General features: G+C 34.3%; 1 non-coding gene and 1 pseudogene across 1 annotated transcript; one reads left to right on the top strand and one right to left on the bottom strand.

Annotated features, from left to right (window-relative positions):
- Window positions 1–3,471: 3,471 nt before the first annotated feature.
- LOC144371802 (U6 spliceosomal RNA) lies at window positions 3,472–3,571 on the top strand (annotated as a pseudogene).
- A 1,914-nt stretch (window positions 3,572–5,485) lies between these two features.
- On the bottom strand, window positions 5,486–5,588 carry LOC120891296 (U6 spliceosomal RNA). Its single transcript, XR_005735675.1, has one exon. It is a non-coding gene; the product is annotated as a U6 spliceosomal RNA (small nuclear RNA).
- Between the last annotated feature and the right edge of the window lie 715 nt (window positions 5,589–6,303).

Raw genomic sequence — 6,303 nt, 5'->3', positions numbered from 1 at the left:
GTTTCCTTTTATTGATTTAATCTCCTTACCAAATGATAACTTGTTATACCTTTTGTTTTCTCTCTTGGGCATGCTTATTTTCTAATTTTTTTATTTGTAGATGAACACACAGTATCTTTATTTATTTTTATATGGTGCTAAGAATTGAACCCAGTGCCTCACACATGTGAAGCAAATACTTTACCACTGAGCTATAGCCCCAGCCCTTATTTATTCTTTTAAAAATTAAAAAAAAATTAGTTGTAGGTGGACACATCTTTATTTTATTTATTTTTTTATGTGGTGCTGAGAATTGAACCCAGTGTCTCACATGTGCCAGGCAAGCACTCTACCACTGAGCCACAACCCCAGCCTGTGCTTATTTATTCTTCATGTGGCCAGTCTCAGAGTTTTCCAGATCTTTACATTCTGCTTCTCTTTTAATTATAAATCCATCTTTAAATCATTTCTATTTTCTTGTATTTTACTACAAGTAGTTGAGTGAAGCCACACAGCATTCTGGATACTTTGTGGATTTTTTTCCTAAAACATATCCTAGTTCATCCTTCTTAAATTCTGCCTTCTACAAAATCCTAGGACATGCACAAAATGTATCCAAGTTCTTTGCTATTTCATAACATGAATGGCCCTTTTTCCAGTTTCTAATATCTTGTTCTACATTTCCATCTGAGACCTCATCAGAATAATCTTTGCTGTCATGATCTCTTAAGTAATCTCTACGAAGAATGCAGTTTTCCTTATATTTCTTCTCTTGAGTTCTTATCAGAATCACCTTCAGTGTCCCATCCTCATGACTCCATCTTTTCCCAAAAGCCATACCTACTAATAGTGCTTCATTGGAGAGTGAACTTCAGTATGCATTTTGTGGTGACAAAAACTTCAAACCATAATAAAACAATCTTAGAAAAAGAGAACTGTGTTTTCAATCCAGTGGATAGAGATGAGGGTTTCAACATTCTTACTGAAGTTAAGTTTCGACAGCTAGAGGTTAAGTAAACTACATGAATATTCTAGTTTGAGTATTCTTTTTTGATCTTTTCTGTTATGTGATTTTTTATCTTAAAAAGTCAAATACTTTTAAAAAATGGATGCAGAGGTTGATTATTTCCTTTGAGAATATGTTTCTCTAAGTGTGGTTCTAGGATCAGGAGAAGCTTTATCACTCAGGAATGCAAATTTTCAGGCTCCAATCTGAGAATCAGAAATTCTGGTTGCAGAGGCCAGCAGTCTCTGTTTTATCAATCCCTCCAGGTAATTTTGAGTGTGTGCTATAGCTTGAGACCTGCAGATCCAAGCTGACCTGGGACAAGGATCTGTATATTCTCTTGTTGTTCTGCTATGAGGACAATGGTATTGTGTTAGTGAATAGTTAATGTGATTTGTAGTGGGTGATTGGAAGATGGAACAATGCTCAGAAGAATATGATCTCTCATTTTCGATGCTCAGCTCTCAAGAAACTTATCAATCACCCTTTCCCCCCAAGGACTGAGCAGAAGATAATTTTGTGGTACATCCTTGATGTATGCTAAAATTTGAGAATCCCTATTTTAAGATGTTAGCCAGCAATTCCAATAGAGGCCACAAGGTGGATGGTACAATTGTGATGTTTACCCAGAAAGGGCCAATTTACAATAGAAAAAAAAGTAGGAACTCAGGTTCTGACTTTTCTACAAAAATGTTAGTATTAATAAGCTGGATGTGTAGATGTGGAAAGATATCAATTATGTGGTGGGAAAAAGTGAATTGTAGAAAATCATTGTAATGTGATATGATCACATTAAAAAACTTTGCATATTTACTTATGAATAGAAATACAAAAGAAATAATTACCCTTAAGAGTAGTTACCTGGGGGTAATAGGGTTAGATGTGACAGCTACAGTTGTGCCAACCTTATCCATTGATTTGCCTTATGTGGGTCAAAAGTATTACATGGAAAATTCCAGAAATAATTCATCAATTTGAAATTGCACACTGTTCTGAGTAGTGTTATGAACTCTTGTACCACACTGGTCCTTCCTGGCCAGGAAAGACATTGTGTATATCCACACTGTTCTACACAACCTATCTGTTAGCACTCAGCAGCTGTATCAGATCCATTGTCATGATATTGTTGCACTTGGGATCAAGTAACCTTATTTTACACAATAGTGGCCCCAATGTGCAAGAGCACTGATATTGGCGACTTGAATATGCCAAAAAGAAGCTTCCTGTAAGTGAAAAGGTAGATGTTTTCAATTTAGGGGAAAAAAAAAATCTTCAGGCTAAGTTTGCTAACATCTACAGTAAGAATGAGAAGGGGGAAAAAAGCATAGTATGAATAGGGTTTTGTGCTATTTGTGCATTCAGGCATTCATTGGGGGTCTAGAAATGTGTCTCCTGCAAATAAGGGGGGACTAGTATATTTTCAAATTTTACTTTATCCACTTTTCCATTTTTGAGTTTGTCATGGTGAATATATATTATTTATAAACTATTTTAATAAAACAGATTTTTGTTGAAGAAGTAATACCCATATAATAAATAATTCAAATAGTACAAAAGGGTAGCCTATTTTAATAAATGACCCTAAACTTATATTTAAACACTTTAAAATGCTAGTTTATTTTATAAGCAGTAATATTTCATATAAAGCCAGAGAAGGAAAATGCCAAAAGGTCTTGTGGAAATGCAATATCTTAAATTAGAATGAGTAAATGAGAAAGAAAAAAAGCAGGACATACATTATATCAAGTAGGTTTTCGCTTAGATATGTAATATGCAGAAAACAAAAAGAAATATTACTATGACTTAGGCTGGTCTCTTTATTCATCAACTAGAGTTAATCACCCTAAATAATGCTTTATATTTCTTCTGGTGCTCAAGAAAACCATTTACCATTTTCAGCCACAATGTTTCCAGGCCCTGAAAACGTCTGGTTTTCTTATTTTCACAGCATCCTGACAAGGGCTGGCAGTTTTCTTCAATGACACTACTTTACCAAAAAATATTTAGTGGTCAAGTTTTCCCTCCCTCTCCCTTTCTACAGGTTTCAAAAGCTGTTAAGTATTCTCTTCTCCTCTTTCTGGAAAAAACTTCCTTTCTCAGTGCTGCTAATTAGATTTGGAGACAAGGGGCAGTTTTTGCCCACTTTTCTTCTATCTTCAGGGGGAAAAAAAGCTTTTTGGTTCTGTCCTTCTTCCATTTATTTTCTTCTTAAATGACTGACCTCAAATCAGAGAAAAGCTTCTTCTGGCAGCCAAGTTACCATCTCATTCACTTAACTTCACTTCTTCTAGATGAATGGCTCATATCCATAGAAAAAGCTTTCATTAACATACTGTTTCAGGTTGAATATTTTACAACCTGCTACAGACTTCTATAAGCCCTACTTTAATGCAGATTGCTTTGAAAACATGCTTTGACCTTTCCCCTCAAAATGTTTTAAAAGACATTTAAATATGACAGGCCAGTTTTAGTTAAAGAATAATGCAGTCCTCTCTTGTGTGGAACATGTTCTAAATTTGGAACAATATGGAGAAGTTTAGAAGAGCAAGGATGACATGTCAATTCACAAAGAAGCCATACATTCTTTTTTTTCCTTACTGGGCTAGAAAGTGTCTGTCCTAAATCGATCAGCTCCCATCATAGGCAGTGGTAAAACACTAAAGATGTATTCCCATTAAAATCAAGAGCAAGATAAAAAAGATCTACTACCACCATTGTAATTAATATTTTTATTCCTTAGTTTAATAAAGCAGGAAACAGAAATACTGGAAATCAAGAGATACAATTAACATCTACAAATGAGAGAGAGATTTTCCTAACCCAGGGGAGTCTAAATGAAATGCATTTAAAATGCGAGTTTAAAAGTGTACCAGCTTTCCTAAACATTTCAGTAATCATTTAGAAAACACATAAGATAAAAATTTTCATATTGTTAATTCCTTTGAAGCAGTTCTAATAAAAATAAATCACAAAGATAGGGGCTGGGAGTGTAGGGTATAGTTCAGTAATGGTTTCATTCCCAGAAAAGAAGAAGAAGACGAAGGAGGAGGAGGAGGAGGAGGAGGAGGAGGAGGAGGAGGAGGAGGAGGAGGAGGAGGAATAATAAGGGAAAAATCCCAACTATTTTGTAACTTGATGAAGTAATTTTAAATTTTATCCTGAAGAATTCCATAGCCAGGAACAAATATTTTCTGATAAAGAAGACTAATGAGGAGGATTTGCTGTAACAATAAAATCTGGTTCAAAACTATAATATGGTGACTAAAGCAGTATGGTACTGGCACTGGCACATGGCTTTGAAAAAAAAAACAGATAAATGTACCAAACTGCAAGGCACAAAGTAGTTAAATAGAACTTACTGTGTTTCCCTACAATTTAAATCATGTGCCATTTTGGACCTGTGTTAGCACAATGATAAAAGGATTTGTGTTGTGGCAGCTGTTACTATTCTGCTTAGTTCCTGGATTATTTTGAACACAACCCTGCCAGATAGAATCCTTGACAGTCTTCTCAAAGCTCCTAAGGAAAGTTAGTGGGCATGGTTTTCATGGATGAAGGATTTCTTCTAATGTTTCATTTTCTTTCCTTATGAACATGTATGCAACAAGGATTGAATTGCTTTTTTTGGCACATGGCCTCAAATACTTAGCAGGTTAGCACTACTTCTGGGTTTTCCTTTTGTAGATGTTAGGTTAAAACAAAGACATTTCACATTTCTACTCTTTGATCTAAAGAGTATTTTTAAAAGTAATTTCAAAATTCTATTTCCTTGGATGATTACCTCAGTTTGTACATCTATTAATGTAACATCATAATCTTATCTTTTGGCAAGATTCATTTTAAAAGCAAAGGAGACAAATGAATCTCAATTGCCTATCTTTAGTGCTATACTACAATGTATATGGAACCAAATATATACCTCTTTCTTTCCTTCCTTCCTTCTTTCTCTTCTTTCTCTCTCTCATCTCTTTCTTTCTTTCTGTGATGCTGGGGATTGAACTCAGGGCCTTGCTCATGCTAGGCAAGTGTTCTACTGTTAAGTTATAACCTCAGTGCTGTATCTTTTAAAAAATTGATTTATAATATATAAAATTATATTTGTTTCTGACCATCTGTATAGAAAAACAAAATTATTCTCAATTAGTAATAACTAGATTGAAGAGAAAACATTTTTTTCTCTTTCCACATTTTATTTTGTGTTATAGTTGTATATAATGATGGGATTTGTTGTTACATATTTGTATGTACACACAATATAACAATATAATTAGGCCAATATCATTCTCCAGCACTTCCCCTATCCCTTCCCACTTCCTACCCCCTGGTTCCTTTCCTCTACTGATTTCCCTTTGATTTTCATGAGATCTCCCTGAACTTTCTTATCCTTTGTCTCCTTTAGCTTCTATATATGAGAAAAAGCATATGACCCTTGATGTTCTGAGTTGGCTTATTTTACTTAACATAATGGTCTCTAGTTCCATTTATTTTCTTGCAAGTGACAGAAATATGGAACACTTCACAAATTTGCATATCATCCTTGTGCAGGGGCCATGCCAATCTTCTCTGTATCCTATTTTAGTATATGCACTGTTGAAGCAAGTGGGAGAAAACATATTTAAAAGCCTTAAATTATGTTTCTTTTTGTAAATCAAAGGTACCAAGAAATATATTGTACTGATACCATCTAATGTGTTTCTTTCAAAAACCTCCTAGAGTTGTGCTCAAGTTTATGATTCTGAGTGAAATCAGGTTCTTCCTTTTTGCTGGCCCATTTTGTCTTATTTTCCCAGTTTAAATAAAGCTATAATTTTAGCATCAAATTTTCTATTTATCATTAATTTAATGAAGAAATATTTATTTATTTGCTTCCTATGTGCCAGTTTCTAAACTAGGAATTACATTGTTACAATAGAATAAATGAATTTTCCCTAGCTCTCATGAAGTCTTTAGTGGAGAGATATTACATAATTAACCCGTCAAACAGATACATAATTACAAATATTGATAATTTCTACAGGAGAAACATGGATACTCAAAAGAAAAAAACTGGAATTACATACTTCAATTTGGTTGTTTAGCTTAGTTGAAAAAAAAGAAAGCTTTCTCCAAGGAGCCAGCCATGCAAAGGGTGGGTAGAAGAATGTTCTAGAAAGAAAGAACATTCTCTATGAAGATGCAAGACATTCTCAAGTAACTGAAAGTTCAGTGTGGCTAAAGACTGGAATGAGAGCTGGACTTTAGCATGAGATGAGATGGGAATATCAGGTAGGGTCCAGATAATGTAGGGCTTTGAAGTCTGTTTAAATTTTTCATGTTAT

This window comes from Ictidomys tridecemlineatus, chromosome X, assembly GCF_052094955.1.
Source record: "Ictidomys tridecemlineatus isolate mIctTri1 chromosome X, mIctTri1.hap1, whole genome shotgun sequence".
Classification (NCBI taxonomy): domain Eukaryota; kingdom Metazoa; phylum Chordata; class Mammalia; order Rodentia; family Sciuridae; genus Ictidomys; species Ictidomys tridecemlineatus.
This window is presented reverse-complemented; position numbering and strand designations above follow the sequence as displayed.